Genomic DNA, 17,774 nt, shown 5'->3' with positions numbered 1-17,774 from the left:
TCAATTTTTAGAATTAGGCTGTAACGTAACAAAATGTGAAAAAAAGACAAGGGGTCTGAATATTTTCCGAATTCACTGTATGTTGGCCAATCAGTGTGGTATAAGCTCTGCTTTTCCTATATGCACCACAGCTATCAAAATCACACCAGAATTTTACCAAATTAAAATGTCACTAATCATAATGTGACTATGATCTTACTGAACGTAATGGTGACTCCCACTGATCCCATTGTGGCTCTGTGAATGAAACCAGCCAGACCCTGAAAGCAGAAGTGTATCTGTATTTACAGTCAGTCTTACTTCCATAACTCACACAAGGATACATGTATCTAAAGTGTAGGACATGTGTGTCCATAAGTGTGCTAATAAGTCAGCAATGGCATCCTGAACCTTGGTGTGGTCTGATGAATATGAGAATCTAAGCTTTACGTAGTTCTCTGCTGCCATTGACTGGAACAAATTGCAAAAATCACTGAAGCTGGAGACTCATATCTCCCTGTACGCTCTCGTTGGCTGGCCGTCACTTCATTCTCGTCGCCAAACCCACTGGATCCAGGTCATCTACAAGTCTCTGCTAGGTAAAGCCCCGCCTTATCTCAGCTCACTGGTCACCATAGCAGCACCCACCCGTAGCATGCGCTCCAGCAGGTATATCTCACTGCTCACCCCCAAAGCCAATTCCTACTTTGGCCGCCTTTCCTTCCAGTTCTCTGCTGCCAATGACTGGAATGAACTGCAAAAATCACTGAAGCTGGAGACTCATATCTCCCTCACTAACTTTAAGCATCAGCTGTCAGAGCAGCTCACAGATCATTGCACCTGTACATAGCCCATCTTTAAATAACCCATCCAACTACCTCATCCCCATATTGTTATTTATTTTTTTGATCCTTTGCACCCCAGTATCTCTACTTGCACATTCTGCACATCTATCACTCCAGTGTTTAATTGCTAAATTGTAATTACTACGCCACTACGGCCTATTTAGAGCCTTACCTCCCGTATCTTACCTCATTTGCACACACTATATACAGATTTTTTCCTATTGCGTTATTGACTGTATTTTTGTTAATTCCTTATGTAACTCTGTGTTGTTGTTTGTGTTCCACTGCTTTGCTTTATCTTGGCCAGGTCGCAGTTGTAAATGACAACTTGTTCTCAACTGGCCTACCTGGTTAAATAAAGGTGAAATAAAAAATAAATAATAATACTAATATCATGACATCACCATCTAGTGGCACAAGGCAGTACTGCCATGTATGCCAGTACAGTAGTGTAACGGTTACCTGTTCTAATTAAGTTTCAGCACAGGGTTGATGGAAGGAGATGGCCAGGACAGGATGGAGATGACCAGGACAGGATGGAGATGACCAGGACAGGAAGAAGATCACCAGTACAGGAAGGAGATGACCAGGACAGGATGGGGATGACCAGGACAGTAAGAAGATGACCAGGACAGGAAGAAGATAACCAGTACAGGAAGGAGATGACCAGGACAGGATGGAGATGACCAGGACAGTAAGAAGATGACCAGGACAGTAAGAAGATGACCAGGACAGGAAGAAGATGACCAGTACAGGAAGGAGACAGGACAGGAAAGACAGCAAGGTGAAGTGATGAGCAGGAGTAGGATGCCATGGTGACCTGGGGAACTCAGCGTCTCCACTACTCTGACCTGTGCCCATCTGGGCTTCTCAGACTGAGAATGGTTTAGCCAGAAGAAATCATTTAACAAAGCAAGGGCAGCCTTTTTCCCTAAGCATGCACAGGAGCACCTCTGTCTTACCGTGACATTCACTGTGTATTGATCTGGACAGGAAAACACACCCGATTTGTTTGTCTGCAGGGGCATGGAGAACTGGGCGAGTTCAGGGGGGACGTTGGAGATGTAAAGGGGATGACAGAAAAAGGAGTAGAGATCCAGGAGTAATTGGGTGTGAAAGACGGATACAGTGTGTGTTCTCCAAGGAATAGCTACTAGTACTGAGTCTGTCTTCTCTCATAGCAGTAACATTGACCCTTGGGTGGAATGGGGTGGGACAGTTTTCAACTTAGCAGACGCTCTTACAGGAGCAATTATGGTTAAGTGCTTTGCTCAAGGGCACATCGGCATATTTTTCACTTAGTCAGCTCAGGGATTCAAGCCAACAACCTTCCGGTTGCAGGCCCAACGCTCTTAACCTCTATGCTACCTGCCTCCCCACAATGTATGTTAAACTATGTAAAACTGAATTCTGCTCTTAAAGTTCTGAAGGTAGTAAAGTAGTTGGGCAAAACTGAAGAAAATATTCACTCTTTTAATACTCATGGTAATCCCTTAGGTAATCTCAGTTCATATTATAAAATATGTGCTGCATTTATGGAGATATAGATACAGACGGAAATACAAATGCAGACATGTTCTCCTTGTGCATTCTTCATGATTGCATAAAACATGCATAAAACATCCCTTAAATCCAGAGCGGTGAGTGAGCACTCTGAGGGTCCATGGTTGGTGCACAGAGAGCCCTTAGCTATTGAGACAAACAAGGCTAACAAACTGCAGTTTGACCCACATAGAGTGGGTTCTGAGATGAACCGTCTCCATTCTGATCTCAGCCTGCATTGCCACTGATAGGGCTCTGTCCATTATTGATGATGTCATTTAAGTATGCACAAGGACAAAACAGGCAAGGTGGCAGAGCATGTTTCACCCGCTGTGTCAGTAGCACTTGCTGACACAGAAGGTAGCTCCTCCTTCCCTTTTCATTCCCATAGCAGTTAGCTCCTCCTTCCCTTCTCATTACAACAGCAGTTAGCTCCTCCTTCCCTTCTCATTCCAACAGCAGTTAGCTCCTCCTTCCCTTCTCATTCCATTAGCAATTAGCTTCTTCTTCCCTTCTCATTACAACAGCAGTTAGCTCCTCCTTCCCTTCTCATTCCATTAGCAATTAGCTTCTTCTTCCCTTCTCATTCCCACAGCAGTTAGCTCCTCCTTCCCTTCTCATTCCCATAGCAGGTAGCGCCTCCTTCCATTCTCATTCCCATAGCAGTTAGCTCCTCCTTCCCTTCTCATTTCCATAGCAGTCAGCTCCTCCTTCCCTATTCATTACCACAGCAGTGATGAGAACTGAAATAGCAGAGGATGAGAGACCCTGAAACTTCCTCTTTTAAATTCTGCTCCAACACAATGATAATTTCTCTATAATTGGAAAGACTGTGAATTATTGTAAATGACTACTATTCACGTATGCTCTTTCTTTGTTTAAGGTGTAGTCAATGTGTTGATCTGACTGAAGGAGTGATGTCTACAAGGGGATTTACGTGAAGGAGTGATGTCTATGAGGGGATTTCTTTGAAGGGGTGATGTCTATGAGGGGATTTCTGTGAAGGAGTGATGTCTATGAGGGTATTTCTGTGAAGGAGAGATGTCTTTGGGGGGGTTTCTGTGAAGGACTGATGTCTATGAGGGGGTTCTGTGAAGGAATGAATTCTATGATGGGATTTCTGCGAAGGAGTGATGTCTATGAGGGGGGTTTTGTGAAAGAGTGATTTCTATGAGGGGGTTTATGTGAAGGAGAGATGTCTTTGGGGGGCATTTCTGTGAAGGAGTGATGTCTATGAGGGGGTTCATGTGAAGGAGTGAATTCTATGATGGGATTTCTGTGAAGGAGTGATGTGTATGAGGGGGTTTCTGTGAAGGAGTGATGTCTGTGGGGAGGTTTATGTGAAGAAGTGATGTGTATGGGGAGGTTTACGTGAAGGAGTGATGTCTATGAAGGAGTTTATGTAAAGGATGGATGTCTATGAGAGGGTATATGTGAAGGAGTGATGTTTATTGGCAGTTTTCTGTGAAGGAATGATGTCTGTGGGGGGTTTATGTGAAGAAGTGATGTGTATGGGGAGGTTTATGTGAAGAAGTGATGTCTTTGAAGGAGTTTATGTAAAGGATGGATGTCTATGAGAGGGTATATGTGAAGGAGTGATGTCTATGAGGGGGTTTCTGTGAAGGAGTGATTTCAATGAGGGGGTTTATGTTAAGGAGAGATGTCTATGAGAGGGTTTCTGTGAAGGAGTGATGTCTATGAGGGTGTTTATGTGAAGGAGTGATGACTATGAGGGGGTTTCTGTGAAGTAGTGATGTCTATGACAAGGTTTATGTGAAGGAGTGATGTCTATGAGGAGGTTTCTGTGAAGAGGTGATGTCTATGTGGGGGTTTGTGTGAAGGAGAGATGTCTTTGGGGGGGTTTCTGTGAAGGAGTGATGTCCATGAGGAGGTTCATGTGAAGGAGTGATGTCTATGAGGAGGTTTATGTGAAGGAGTGACGTCTATGAGGGGGGGTATGTGAAGGAGTGATGTCTATGAGGGGGTTTATGTGAAGGAGTGATGTGTATGAGGGGGTTTCTGTGAAGGAGTGATGTGTATGAGGGGGTTTCTGTGAAGGAGTGATGTCTGTGGGGGGTTTATGTGAAGAAGTGATGTGTATGGGGAGGTTTATGGGAAGGAGTGATGTCTATGACGAGGTTATGTGAAGGAGTGATGTCTATGGGGAGGTTTACGTGAATGAATGATGTCTATGAGAAGGCATATCAAATCAAATGTATTTATATAGCCCTTCTTACATCAGCTGATATCTCAAAGTGCTATACAGAAACCCAGCCTAAAACCCCAAACAGCAAGCAATGCAGGTGTAGAAGCACGGTGGCTAGGAAAAACTCCCTAGAAAGGCCAAAACCTAGGAAGAAACCTAGAGAAGAACCAGGCTATGAGGGGTGGCCAGTCCTCTTCTGGCTGTGCTGGGTGGAGATTATAACAGAACATGGCCAAGATGTTCAAATGTTCATAAATGACCAGCATGGTCAAATAATAACAATAATCACAGTAGTTGTCAAGGGTGCAACAAGTCAGCACCTCAAGAGTAAATGTCAGGTGGCTTTTCATAGCCGTTCATTGAGAGTATCTCTACCGTTCCTGCTGTCTCTAGAGAGTTGAAAACAGCAGGTCTGGGACAGGTAGCACGTCCGGTGAACAGGTCAGGGTTCCATAGCGTAGGCAGAACAGTTGAAACTGGAGCAGCAGCACGGCCAGGTGGACTGGGGACAGCAAGGAGTCATCATGCCAGGTAGTCCTGAGGCATAGTCCTAGGGCTCAGGTCCTCAGAGAGAAAGAATGAAAGATTTAGAGAGAGCATACTTAAATTCACACAGGACACCGGATATGTGAAGGAGTGATGTCTATGAGGGGGTTTATGTGAAGGAGTGATGTTTGTAAGGGGGTTAATGTGAAGGAGTTATGTCTATGGGGAGGTTTATGTGAAGGAATTATGTCTATGATGGGGTTTCTATGAAGGATTGATGTCTATGAGGGGGTTTATGTGAAAGAGTGATGTCTATGAGGGGGTTTATGTGAAGGAGTTATGTCTATGGGGAGGTTTATGTGAAGGAATGATGTCTATGATGGGGTTTCTATGAAGGAGTGATGACTATGACGGGGTGTACCAACTTTTACTGTGGTTGTGGAGTTCTGGCTGAGTGAACATGTACAGGTATTTCAGTAGAGAGTTATACAAATTTGATGGAGTTTTCCATGTGTCTAAATGAACCTGCGTGTGTGTGTGTGTGTGCGTGTGTGTGTGTGAGTGCGGCCATGTGTGGCAGCGGTGCATAGCTGCGATCATAGCTGTGATATAACAGCTGCTGACAGGCAGGTTTGAGGGTCCTCTCTGGGGTCCTGGCCCAGTGCGGAGGGCGGAGGCTGGACCACTAAATGCTGAATTATGCCAGAACTGCTTCCTGTCCCGCTGAGCTCCCAATTAGCACACACTCCACTAGAGCGGGCGCCCTCCACCGCTACCACAACCTGCCTCCGGACTCTCTAATACCCAGAGACAGGCTCACCAGACTGGTCAGTAGTCTGATCTGTTACCTTCTACATTTAACATGATCCTTCTACATATAACATGAGCCTGCTACATTTAACATGAGCCTGATACATTTAACATGAGCCTGCTACATTTAACATGAGCATGCTACATTTAACATGAGCCTGCTACATTTAACATGAGCCTCCTACATTTAACATGAGCCTTCTACATTTAACATGAGCCTCCTACATCTATCACAACCGGCCGTGATTTGGGAGTCCCATATTGTGGCGCACAATTGGCCCAGTGTCATCCGGGTTTGGCCGGGGTAGGTCGTCATTGTAAATAAGAATTTGTTCTTAACTGACTTGCCTAGATAAATAAAGGTTAAATAAAACATTTAACATGAGCCTTCTACATTTAACAACAGCCTTCTACAGTTAACATCAACCAATGAAATGTATTTATAAAGCCCTTTTTACATCAGCCGTTGTCACCAAGTGCTGTACAGAAACCCAGCCTAATACCCCAAACAGCAAGCAATGCAGATGTAGAAGCACGGTGGCTAGGAAAAACTCCCTAGAAAGGCTGGAACCTAGGAATAAACCTAGAGAGGAACCAGGCTCTGAGGGGTGGCCAGTCCTCTTCTGGCTGTGCCGGGTGGAGATTATAACAGAACATGGCCAAGATGTTCAAACGTTCATAGATGACCAGCAGTGTCAGATAATAATAATCACAGTGGTTGTAGAGGGTGCAACAGGTCAGCACCTCAGAAGTAAATGTTAGTTGGCTTTTCATAGCCGATCATTCAGAGTTCGAGACAGCAGGTGCGGTAGAGAGAGAGAGTCCAAAACAGCAGGTCCGGGACAAGGTAGCACGTCCGGTGAACAGGTCAGCGTTCCATAGCCGCAGGCAGAACAGTTGAAACTGGAGCAGCAGCACAGCCAGGTGTACTGGGGACAGCAAGGTGTCATCAGGCCAGGTAGTCCTGAGGCATGGTCCTAGGGCTCAGGTCCTCCGAGAGAGAGAAAGAAAGAAAGAAAGAGAGAAAGAGAGAATTAGAGAGAGCATACTTAAATTCACACAGGACACCGGATAAGACAGGAGAAATACTCCAGATATAACAGACTGACCCTAGCCCCCTGACACATAAACTACTGCAGCATAAATACTGGAGGCTGAGACAGGAGGGGTCAGGAGACACTGTGGCCCCGTCCACTGTGGCCAAACAGGCAGGATATAACCCCACACACTTTGCCAAAGCACAGCTCCCACACCACTAGAGGGATAACTTCAATCACCAACTTACCATCCTGAGACAAGGCCGAGTATAGGCCTTGGTTTACTGTTCTTCCATCATGCACAGACCTTCTCCCTCTCTGTAATGGAGTTTACCACTCGTCCATCATTCACAGACCCGCTCCCTCTCTGTAATGGAGTTTACCACTCTTCCATCATTCACAGACCCGTTCCCTCCCTGTAATGGAGTTTACCACTGTTCCATCACTCACATGGATGTACAACAGCTTCTCCACCGGGGGAGTATCAATGTGAGAGTTCTTTTTCAGGGAGCTGGGGTGTGAAGGTTCCTTTGGGTGTCTGTGGTGGTGTGAATGTGTCAGGGAGTGTATGGTCTGTGTGTGTGTGTGTGTGTGTGTGTGTGTGTGTGTGTGTGTGTGTGTGTGTGTGTGTGTGTGTGTGTGCATGGGGGACATGAGGCTGCAAGCAGGGGGCATGAGAGGGGGTGTCTGTTTCCTTGCCATGTGGCTGACACCCAGCATATGATCCTGAAAGAGCATGACGGCACCCTTCACACCCCCACCACACCCTGAGTGACAGCAATCGTTTTAGGTGCCTCACACATCCGCCTGGCCACCGGGACCATGGATGGAGGGATGGATGGATGGAGGGATAGACGGACGGGTGGGTGGGTGGATGGATGGATGATAGGAGTGATGGACAGTGATTGACTTGAGGCCACAGGGCAGACAGATACAGATACATGGTTGGACAAGGCACCAAAGGGCAGGTGAAGGGGGTCAATGGCAGGCGGCCATTTTGGACAGGTCTTTTTTGTTTTTTTTATATGTATTTTTTTATTTCACCTTTATTTAACCAGATAGGCCAGTTGAGAACAAGTTCTCATTTACAACTGCGACATGGCCAAGATAAAGCAAAGCAGTGTGAAATAATAGAACAGAAAAATCTATATACAGTGTATGCAAATGAAGGAAGGAGGTAAGGCAATAAATAGGCCAATAGTGGTGAAGTAATTACAATTTAGCAATTTATACTGGTGTGATATATGTGCAGATGAGGATGTGCAAGTAGAAATACTGGTGTGCAAAAGAGCAGAAAAACAAAACAAAATATGGGATGAGGTAGGTTGTTGGTTGGACGGGCTATTTACAGATGGGCTGGGTACAGCTTCAGCGATCGGTAAGATGTTCTGACAGCTGACTCTTAAAGTTAGTGAGGGAGATATATGTCTCCAGCTTCAGTGATTTTTGATATTCATTCCAGTCATTGTCAGCAGAGAACTGGAAGGAAAGGCAGCCAAAGTAGGTGTTGGCTTCAGGGATGACCAGTGAAATATACCTGCTGGAGCGCATGCTACGGGTGGATGTTATGGGGTGTTATGGCGTTGAAGCTCGTTTGGAGGTTTGTTAACACAGTGTCCAAAGAAGGGCCAGAAGTATACAGAATGGTGTCGTCTGCTTAGAGGTGGATAAGAGAATCACCAGCAGCAAGAGCAACATCATTGATATATACAGAGAAAAGAGTCAGCCCGAGAATTGAATCCTGTGGCACCCCCATAGAGACTGCCAGAGGTCTAGACAACAGGCCCTCCGATTTGACACGCTGAACTCTATCTGAGAAGTAGTTAGTGAGCCAGGCGAGTCAGTCATTATAGAAACCAAGGCTGTTGAGTCTGCCAATAGGAATACGGTGATTGACAGAGTCGAATGCCTTGGCCAGGTCGATGAAGACGGCTGCACAGTACTGTCTTTTAACGATAGCGGTTATGATATCGTTTAGGACCTTGAGTGTGGCTGAGGTGCACCCATGACCAGCTCGGAAACCAGATTGCATAGCGGTGGGATTCGAAATGGTCGGTGATCTGTTTGTTCACTTGGCTTTCGAAGACTTTAGAAAGGCAGAGCAGGATGGATATAGGTCTGTAACAGTTTGGGTCTAGAGTGTCTCCCCCTTTGAAGAAGGGGATGACCGCGGCCGCTTTCCAATCTTTAAGAATCTCAGACGATACGAAAGAAAGGTTGAACAGACTAGTAATAAGGGTTGCAACAATGGCGGCAGATAATCTTAGTAAGGGAGGGTCCAGATTGTCTAGCCCAGCTCATTTGGTGGTCTGCTGTGGTGGTGGGGTGAAATGTAAATCAGCTCAGAGTTGCAGGAGAAACACAGGAAGAGGAAGAGAAGATTAGGATGAGGGTAGTGCTGATGAAGTTTGAGATGTCCCTTAGCAGAGGCTGAGAGAAGGAGTGAGAGAAGGACAGGATGACAGGAAGTGAGGGAGTGAGTAGAAGAGAGGATGACAGGAAGTGAGGGAGTGAGTGGAAGAGAAGATGACAGGAAGTGAGGGAGTGAGTGCTCTACTCTGACAGACGAGACAGACAAGATGAGTAGGGAGGGTTTACCTGCTAGCTAATGAGATTCAGCAAATGCTCCAAAGGCTGAGAGGGAGGGATAGAGGGAGAGAAGGGGGAGGGACGGATGGAGGGAGGGGAAGACAAAGTCAGAGAAACTGTTTGACAGATAAATATGGACTGAAAGAAACTGAGAGGGGATGGACATTGTGTAAAGTAAGGCACAATCTGACAGAGAGAGCGAGAGAAAGGGGATTATATGTACATGAGAGATCAAAATTAAATCAAATTGTATTTGTCACTTGCTTCTTAACCAACAGGTGTAGACTAACAGTGAAATGCTTACTTACGGCCTTTCCCAACAATTCAGAGAGAAAGATAATAACACAAGGATTAAATACACAATGACTAACAATAACTTGACTATATACACGAAGTAGCAGTACAGAGTCGATGTCCAGGGGTACGAAATGCCCTCGAAGTCTGTGTTTGGAGGATATATTGGCACAGCTGTTCTTAGGCCTGAGACAAAGTCGTTTGTTCTAAATTTTTGTCAGGAATCCCGCTTCCTGAGTCTGTTTTCTCCCTGAGCTGACTGTTTTTTTGTTTTGGAGTCTGTTTCCTGATGTTCCTGAACGCACCCTGTCTGGTTGCCAGGCGACAAAACTAGGCGGGAGAACTCTTGATTACCCGCACCTGCATCTCATCAGCCATCTGCACACCTGGTCCTGATCATCACCTCTTCTCTTCATAAGCCCTGACCTGACATCCATTCCCTGCTGAATCATTAGCAATGAACAGTATGTTGTGTCAGCGTATCAGCCTCATGTTTCCAGAGTTAGTTTTGTTGTTCTGTACTTTTTGCCGGTTACTCACCCCCGTTTACTCTGTCTACAGTCATCCTCCCGGAACATTCAACTCCCTTGCCTGGCTGTCGGTGGATTCAGTGACATCATTGGATCTGCCTATTCACTCTCATCAACTCACCTCCGCTGCCGCTCCGTCTCCTGGATTATTCTATTTTCACATCAAGACTGTAAATAAATACTCACCTTCATTTTACTCACCTTGTCCTGGTCTGTTTCTGGGTTCAGTTTTAGAGAATCGTGACAATTTTCTATTGCCATACTGGCTGGCAACGCTCTTATGCCTTGCTTGATAGTTAGCCAACTAAGGCTAACTTACAGTCAGGTCAAACAGTGCAGCCAGAATAACAACGAAGTAGCTGCATTTGCTTAACCTGTTTTCTGGTGACATTTATTTGGAGACATCCATAACAATGATCTGATGCGTGATTTCACCTGGCATAGTACATATGCTCTCTCGTCTGGACCCTGTTGTTCAGAGGAGCTAGCCATCAACACAGCTAACACAACCACTTCAAAAAATGCTTTTAATAGCGGAGATCAAGTTTATAAATTGCCTGGCTGGGCTGGTGAGACAGTGGATTGCGCTGTCAGATGGAACTTTTAAGGTCATAGATTTGCTGGTGGTAACTTGTGGAATAGACACCGGATAGAATGCGATTTTAACCAATCAGCATTCAGGATTAGACCCACCTGTTGTATAAGTACATATAGGCAGGGATAACGTAACTAGGCAACAGGATAGATAAACAGTAGCAGCAGCATATGTGAGGACTCAAAAGAGTTATTTCAAAAAGGGTCAATGCAGATAGTTAAATAGTTAACCAAATAGCTACCTGGACTAACTATTGAGCACTCTTACGGCTTGGGGAGAGAAGCTATTCAGAGTCTTGTTGGTTCTAGACTTGGTGCATTGGTACCACTTGCTGTGCTGTAGCAGAGAGAACAGTCTATAACTTGGGTGGCTGGAGTCTTTGACCATTTTTAGGGCCTTCCTCTGACACAGCCTTGTATAGAGGTCCTGGATGGGAGATATGTGCAGTGTTGATGAGGGTTAATCTGTTGATCATAGCGAAGTAGAGATGTACATGGGGTATGTATGAGCCAGATCACAGAATAATGGCTTTCATTCTCGCCTCCTTGGCCCTAATAAAAGAAAGGTATCTCTCTATGATCTCCTAAAAACACAATCCCCCCTAAGCTAGGCCCGCTGCTAAATGCCCCGGGCCATGTTTTCACAGAGCAGCAGAATGCAGAAGCAGCACGACAGTAATCTCCCTCCCCCAGGAATGCAGACTCTAACTGATAAGTGCCAGAGAGCGGGGGGACTGATTCTGTCAGGGGCATCTTCAACAGAGCGCGATGGCACGCGGTATCTCCTCACAGTGCCACGCGGTAATGCGAGATGACACGGCTGACATTACACACCGTCCACCACAAATCACAGAGAGGACTTCCCAATCCAACTACAGAAAGAGAGAGAGAAAAAAGAGAGGGAGAGAGAGAAAGACAGAGGCCTCAGTGGGGCCACAGAGAGGGCACAGGTCAAGGGACCAGGTACATTCTCACTCTCATCTTTCCCTGTTTCTTTTTTTTATTCTTTGTTTTCGCTTCAAGGGGTTACAATTTGATCATATGCTCGGTTGTACCTTGGATTATAATGGCTATAGCTGTGTTTAATTATTTATTTGGATGTTTGCATGCTTGTTCACTATTTGTTTTCCTCCATCCCTCAGAGGTTAGAGGTTTGATGTTAGAGGTTAGAGGTTAGAGATAGTTGAATATGGATGCAGAATAAACAACTTAACAGGGCCATTCATTCACCAGGTGGAATGTCCAGATACTACACACATACCACCAGGGCTTCCCAACTGGTGGCCCGTGGGTAGTTTTATTTGGCCCCCCCATATTTTCTGGACATAGAATACTATAAAAACACCTGAAAATCAGCTCCATGTGATGTTACATTTTTGGAAATCAGGTGAAAGCTATGATCCCTTATTGATGTAACTTGTTAAATCCACTTCAGCCAGCGTAGATGAAGGTGAGGAGACAGGTTAAAGAAGGATTTTTAAGCCTTGAGACAATTGAGACATGGGTTGTGTATGTGTGCCATTCGGATGGTGAACGGGCAAGACAAAATATTTAAGTGCCTTTGGACGGTGTATGGAAGTACCGGTCAGGTGCACCAGTTTGTGTCAAGAACTGCAAAGCTGCAACAGTTTCCTGTGTGTATCAAGAATGGTCCACCACCCAAATTACATCCAGCCAACTTGATAAACTGTGGGAAGCATTGGAGTCTACATGGGCCAGCATCTCTGTGGAATGCTTTCGACTCCAGCCACCCAAGTTATAGACTGTTCTCTCCTGAGGGCAGGGGGGAGGGGTGTAACTGAAGTCGGAAGTTTACATACACCTTAACCAAATACATTTAAACTCAGTTTATCACAATTCCTGACATTTAATCCAAGTAAAAATTCCCAGTCTTAGGTCAGTTAGGATCACCGCTTTATTTTAAGAATGTAAAATATCAGAATAATAGTAGAGAGAATGATTTATTTCAGGTTTTATTTCTTTCATCACATTCCCAGTGGGTCAGAAGTTTACATACACTCAAATAGTATTTGGTAGCATTGCCTTTAAATTTCTTAACTTGGGTCAAATGTTTCGGATAGCCTTCTACAAGCTTCCCACAATAAGTTGGGTGAATTTTGGCCCATTCCTACTGACAGAGCTGGTGTAACTGAAGCAGGTTTGTAGGCCTCCTTGCTCGTACATGCTTTTTGAGTTCTGTCCACACATTTTCTATAGGATTGAGGTCAGGGCTTTGAGATAGCCACTCCAATACCTTGACTTTGTTGTCCTTAAGCCATTTTGCCACAATTTTGGAAGTATGCTTGGGGTCATTGTCCATTTGGAAAACCCATTTGCGACCAAGCTTTAACTTCCTGACTGATGTCTTCAATCAATCAAATGTATTTATAAAGCCCTTCTTACATCAGCTGATGTCACAAAGTGCTGTACAGAAACCAAGCCTAAAACCCCAAACAGCAAGCAATGCAGGTGTAGAAGCACGGTGGCTAGGAAAAACTCCCTAGAAAGACCAGAAGCTAGGAAGAAACCTAGAGAGGAACCAGGCTATGAGGGTGCTGGGTGGAGATTATAACAGAACATGGCCAAGATGTTCAAATGTTTATAGATGACCAGCAGGGTCAAAGAATAATAATCACAGTGGTTGTCGAGGGTGCAACAGGTCAGCACCTCAGGAGTAAATGTCAGTTGGCTTTTCATAGCCGATCATTGAGAGTATCTCTACCGCTCCTGCTGTCTCTAGAGAGTTGAAAACAGCAGGTCTGGGACAGGTCGCACGTCCGGTGAACAGGTCAGGGTTCCATAGCCGCATGCAGGACAGTTGATAGTGGAGCAGCAGCACGGCCAGGTGGACTGGGGACAGCAAGGTGTCATCAGGCCAGGTAGTCTTGAGGCATGATCCTAGGGCTCAGGTCCTCCGAAAGAGAGAAAGAAAGAAAGAAAATAAAGAAAGAAAGAACGAAAGAAAGAAAGAATTAGAGAGAGCATACTTAAAATCACACAGGACACCGGATAAGACAAGATAAATACTACAGATATAACAGACTGATCCTATCCCCCCAACACATAAATTACTGCAGCATAAATACAGGAGGCTGAGACAGGAGGGGTCTGGAGACACTGTGGCCCCATCCGATGATACTCCCGGACAGGGCCAAACAGGCTGGATATAACCCCACCCACTTGAGATGTCTTGAGATGTTGCTTCAATATGTCCACATAATTTTCCTCCCTCATGATGTCATCTATTTTGTGAAGTGCACCAGTCCCTCCTGCAGCAAAGCAGACCCACAAAATGATGCTGCCACCCCAGTGTTTCACGTTTGGGATGGTATTCTTCGGCTTGCAAACCTCCCCCTTTTTCCTCCAAACATAACGATGGTCATTATTGCCAAATAGATCTATTTTTGTTTCATCAGACCAGAGTTCTTTTCTCCAAAAAGTAAGATATTTGTCCCCATGTGCAGTTGCAAATCGTAGTCTGGCTTTTTTATGTTGGTTTTGGAGCAGTGACTTTTTCCTTGCTGAGCGGCCTTTCAGGTCATGTCGATATGGGACTCGTTTTACTATGGATACAGATACTATTGTACCTGTTTCCTCCAGCATCTTTAGAAGGTCCTTTGCTGTTGTTCTGGGATTGATTTGCACTTTTCGCACCAAAGTACATTCATCTCTAGAAGACAGAACGCGTCTCCTTCCTGAGCGGTATGACGGCTGCGTGGTCCCATGGTGTTTATACTTGCGTACTATTGTTTGTACAGATGAACGTGCTACCTTCAGGTGTTTGGAAATTGCTCCCAAGGATGAACCAGACTTCTGGAGGTCTACAAATTGTTTTCTGAGGTCTTGGCTAATTTCTTTTGATTTTCCCATGATGTCAAGGAAAGAGGCACTGAGTTTGAAGGTAGGCCTTGAAATACATCCACAGGTACACCTCTAATTGACTCAAATGATGTCAATTAGCCTATCAGAAGCTTCTAAAGCCACGACATTATTTTCTGGAATTTTCCAAGCTGTTTAAAGGCACAGTCAAGTTAGTGTATGTAAACTTCTGACCCACTGGAATTGTGATACAGTGAATTATAAGTGAAATAATCTGTCTGTAAACAATTGTTGGAATAATGACTTCTGCCATGCACAAAGTAGATGTCCTAACCGACTTGCAAAAACTATGGTTTGTTAACAAGAAATTTGTGGAGTTGTTGAAAAACGAGTTTTAATGACTCCAACCTAAGTGTATGTGAACTTCCGACTTCAACTGTTTGCATAATGTTTTGTATGTGATCGTTTGCAAATATGAGTAAGGTTTGAAATGATTATGTTTTAGACAAATATTATATCTGTTTGAGCATCTTGCGGTCAATTTGTAGTCTACAAATAATTTGTAATATTTTTCAGGCACACTGACCATCCACTCAAGAACAAATTGTCCCGAGGCTGAATCTAGTTGATGACCCCTGACCTACAATGTACATTCATTCATGGGCTGATGCACCTGTGATTATAATTTAAATGAATGATTCAAATCCCCCCCCCCCCAAATAATCAAATCAAATTAAAGGTCCAATGCAGACATTTGTTTTCTCAATATCAAATCATTTCTGGGTAACGATTAACATCTCTAGGGTATGTGGGACAATTTCGTTCCACCTACTCAACAGCCAGTGGAATCCCGTGGCGCGATATTCAAATACCTTAGAAATGCTATTACTTCAATTTCTCAAACATATGACTATTTTACACCATTTTAAAGATAAGACTCTCGTTAATCTAACCACACTGTCCGATTTCAAAAAGGCTTTACAACGAAAGCAAAACATTACATTATGTCAGCAGAGTACCCAGCCATAAATAATCAGACACCCATTTTCCAAGCTAGCATATAATGTCACAAAAAAACAAAACCACAGCTAAATGCAGCACTAACCTTTGATGATCTTCATCAGATGACACTCCTAGGTGTCACGTCCTGACCAGCAGAGGGCGTAATTGTATTAGTTTTGGTCAGGACGTGGCAGGGCTTTTGTATTATGTGTTAGTTAATTGGGGTTAGACTCCCAATTGAAGGCAGGTGTGTTGAGTTGCCTTTGATTGGGAGTCCTATATAGTAGTGTGTGTTTTTCTTTGGGGTTGTGGGTAATTGTTCTTGTCACAGTGGTTGCACCTGACAGGACTGTGTTGGCTGTCAGTTTTCTTGTTTTTTGTAAATTGCATAGTGTTCCGTTTAATTAAATTATGTTGAACACTAACTCCGCTGCATTTTGGTCCATTCCTGAAGACAGCCCTTACACTAGGACATTATGTTATACAATACATGCATGTTTTGTTCAATCAAGTTCATATTTATATCAAAAACCAGCTTTTTACATTAGCATGTGACGTTCAGAACTAGCATACCCACCGCAAAACTTCAATTTTTCAAACATATGACTATTTTACAGCATTTTAAAGACAAGACTCTCGTTAATCTAACCACACTGTCCGATTTCAAAAAGGCTTTACAGCGAAAGCAAAACATTAGATTATGTCAGCAGAGTACCCAGCCAGAAATAATCAGACTACCCATTTTTCAAGCTAGCATATAATGTCACAAAAAACAAAACCACAGCTAAATGCAGCACTAACCTTTGATGATCTTCATCAGATGACAACCCTAGGACATTATGTTATACAATGCATGCATGTTTTGTTCAATCAAGTTCATATTTATATCAAAAACCAGCTTTTTACATTAGCATGTGACATTCAGAACTAGCATACCCACCGAAAACCTCCGGTGAATTTACTAAATTACTCACGATAAACGTTCACAAAAAACATAACAATTATTTAAAGAATTATAGATACAGAACTCCTTTATGCAATCGCGGTGTCCGATTTTAAAATAGCTTTTCGGCAAAAGCACATTTTGCAATATTCTGAGTAGATAGCTCGCCATCACGGGCTAGCTATTTTGACACCCACCAAGTTTGGCACTCAACAAACTCAGATTTACTATAAGAAAAATTGGATTACCTTTGCTGTTCTTCGTCAGAATGCACTCCCAGGACTTCTACTTCATCCACAAATGTTGTTTTGGTTCAAAATAATCCATAGTTATGTTCAAATATCCTCTGTTTTGTTCTTGCGTTCAAGACACTATCCGAAGGGTGACGAAGGGTGACGCGCGGACGCGTATAGTGACAAAGAATTTCTAAATATTCCATTACCGTACTTCGAAGCATGTCAAACGCTGTTTAAAATCCATTTTTATGCGATTTTTCTCGTAAAAAAGCGATAATATTCCGACCGGGAAACCCTGTTTTCGTTCAAAGACTCAAAGTTGAAAATGGCCTCTTCATGTGCATGCGCATGCCCGTCTCATTGTTCTCAGATCGACCACTTACCAAATGCGCTACTGTTTTTCAGCCATGGGCTGCAAAGTCATCATTCAACGTTCTGGCGCCCTCTGAAAGCCTATGGGAGCCGTAGGAAGTGTCACGTTACAGCAGAGATCCTCAGTTTTCAATAAAGAGAGTGTAGAAGGCCAAGAAATGGTCAGACAGGGTACTTCCTGTACAGAATCTTCTCAGGTTTTGGCCTGCCAAATGAGTTCTGTTATACTCACAGACACCATTCAAACAGTTTTAGAAACTTTGGAGTGTTTTCTATCCAAAGCTAATAATTATATGCATATTCTAGTTTCTGGGCAGGAGTAATAATCAGATTAAATCGGGTACGTTTTTTATCCAGCCGTGAAAATATTGCCCCCTTGCCATAACAGGTTAAATTATCATGCCCCATTCAAGAAATGTAGAACAAAGAACAGATATAGCCCTTTGGTTCACTCCGGACTTGACTGCCCCTGATCAGGACTAAAACATCC

Source organism: Salmo salar, chromosome ssa01 (genome assembly GCF_905237065.1).
Source record: "Salmo salar chromosome ssa01, Ssal_v3.1, whole genome shotgun sequence".
Taxonomy (NCBI): domain Eukaryota; kingdom Metazoa; phylum Chordata; class Actinopteri; order Salmoniformes; family Salmonidae; genus Salmo; species Salmo salar.
This window is presented reverse-complemented; position numbering follows the sequence as displayed.